This window comes from Berghia stephanieae, chromosome 3, assembly GCF_034508935.2.
Source record: "Berghia stephanieae isolate SIO BIC M18660-M18661 chromosome 3, UCSD_Bste_1.3, whole genome shotgun sequence".
Taxonomy (NCBI): Eukaryota; Metazoa; Mollusca; class Gastropoda; order Nudibranchia; family Aeolidiidae; genus Berghia; species Berghia stephanieae.
The window spans coordinates 5,173,138-5,176,024 of NC_088362.1; positions in this window are offsets into that span (position 1 = coordinate 5,173,138).

Genomic DNA, 2,887 nt, shown 5'->3' on the forward strand with positions numbered 1-2,887 from the left:
GAAATGTTATTGAGAATGCGAGAATAATATTTCAACATCTTAAAGCTGAACAAACAATAATATTTGAAACGTGAGAATGATGAAGAAAACGAAGTCTAAATATTGATTCGAACTACAGTTAAATTCATTGCCATTAAAATGTAATCCCGCTAAAAGGGTATCTATCGATTGTGTTCAATTCAAGCAGAATTGTTAAAGAATAACACGAGTCGAGTGAAACAGGAAACCACTGATAGATGTGGATAGAATTGAAAGCTTACTTACTTATTTATCCGAACCAGCGACCACCTGAGCTCTAGCCCTTCGGTCTTGTGCCATGACGTAGAAGTTTGAGTCTTTTGTAGTCGTTCCAGGTGACTATAAAGTAAGTGTGTTACTGATGCTTGGATTTGGTGGAGGAATGTGCATCTCTCAGGTCTTCAAGAGGTTGACATTGGTGTGTTACTGTTTCATTGGAATAGAATTGAAAAGCAATAATGATCACAACAAAGAAACTGGAGATATACACCGAGATGTCGACTGAACGTATTGATGCTATGCGTTTGGGTAAAATGCTCACAACATCCGCCAGCCAAATTATATATACCAAAACACAGAAAACTATGTGTCTCCTTTAACGTTTATAGTCTGATTTGTATAGTTTAGTGATATAGATCCAATCACTAATAATAGGCAGTACAAAAATAATAACAAAGAGCTGAATGACGTCAACTTCGTTCCATCTATAGAAAAAGAGTATAAAAAATTACAGCATTTCGCAACGGCACCATTAGATCCCTTCGCCGAGGCATTCCATGAAGGAAAATAGATAATCCGTTAAACAGGATGTCTGACGTCAATAGGAATCACCCATGTATTCCAAAGTACTTGAATATATGGCAAATTGAATAAGCAAGATTCGCAAAAAACACAGATGGGTCTCTATTTATGCTATGCATTTAAGTAAAATACTCACAACATCCGCCATCTGGACCAATACATACAACTATGTTTATCCTTGAACGTTTATAATCTGATAGAATTTAGTGAGAATTGATCACTAGTAGGCTGTCTGAATGACGTCAAATCCGTTCCTTTTATAGCTTTAGTTGGTAGACAACTTGCTTTTTTCGCAAATGGGACCGTTGTCCATCCCGCGTGAAGTTGAAATTTATTACCCCGCCCCTCCTCCTCCCCCCCCCCCCCCCAAACAAGCAAGTGGAAGAGACAACAAACAAAAAAACCCCCAAAAAACAAGAACAAGAACAAAACAAAAATTACATATATAAATTTCATGGCATAACTTGAAATGCTCTCCCATAATTTCAATAAACCAAGACCATTATTTACGAGAAGAACCGATCAAAGAAAGGTTTGCTATGAAAACAAGGAAGAAAGAGATTCGTGTCCTCGGTGTTTGTCCTGTCATCATTATCTCCCCTTGTACACACTGGAGTGGAATCTTGTTCACTCAAGAGTCGGCATTTGATCCTTGTTTTATGTGCAGCGACATATCGAGTACTTTTTGATTGCATTCGACTATTAACTCACTCAACCCCAACACCGACTATATCCGAGTATACCCGGGAGTTATAAATGGATTTGTTCATTATTAGACAGTGGCGTGGCATGCTTACAGTATAAGGTGTGCCAGAATCAGAAGAAATTACTTAACATCTCTCACCCAACACCGACTATATCCGTAGTATACCCGGGGTTACTTTTTACCCTATGCCTATTTATTACAATTTTCTGAGACAAATTTAGATAGTATGCAGATGACGTCACTCAGGCCTTTGTTATGTTTTTGCCTCCGCGTTTGTGAGTTGTTCTCACTAAACTGTATTAACCAAGAATTAAAAGTTCATGGTTACACAGAGTTTGTGTTGGCCGTTATACTTCGGTGGCTGTTGTAACCCTTGGCCGCGTTTTACTTGGTAGTATCAAAGCTAATGTTTTCTAGTTGTTACATGGATAAAATATCTGTGTCATCTTATGTTTAATACTTTTTTTCCAATTTTTGAAAGTGCAAAAATCTCCAGGATTGAGTGATTAACAGTTTATGCCGTACTCTAGAAAAAACACTTTTAAAATAGGCCAGAAAATCTCCTTCTAATCCATCGATTTAAAGGGGCCCATCTTGACAAAACCTTCAAACCTGGGACTTCGCGAAAAGAAAAATAATAATGATATTTTTATGAGCAATTACTTAAGGTACAAAACGTTTAAAGGGGCCCAACCAACAGGACATAATTAAGTGTAGGACGAGACAGACGTGTTAGGCGATATTACAATTTAATAATTTTCGGACCGAGACAACCTGTTTACGGTCAGGTACCATTTTACACCCGAGTATGGTACAGAATTTGAATAAAGAGCCTTTTCTTAGACTCGACTTGCGCCGCCCCATAGCGGGGACTCGAACCCAGGTCATTGATTCGAAGGCAACTGCCAAACCACTATCCCGAATAGCCCAGTTAAAAAGAAAAAAAAAAATTACGTGAGATGTTTTTGTAAGCCTTTGAGCACTTAGTGTAATTGCGCTTTATAAAAGCTCAGTTTTTATTCATCACATCATTTAAGCGCTTGAGTCTGGTGTTCGGTGTTTAAGCACTATATAAAGTTTTTTGCATTTTATTTTAGATTATCGAATTTGAAGAATAAAGTATTTTTGGCCCAATTCTTTGAAAGGGTTTTATTTGATGAACGACAGACCGACTCCCGTTCTTGGTGTGGCGGAATGGCGGTGAAATGTTATTTTTGGCGTGGGTTGAAATGAAATTTAGTCCGTGATTACCTGATGTTGGGACTTTGTAGAACTATTATCAATTTATATTGGGAGAACAGAAGCGGTGTTAGTTAACTCACTCCCCAACCCGACTTATCCGTAGTTTACCCCGGGTTACTT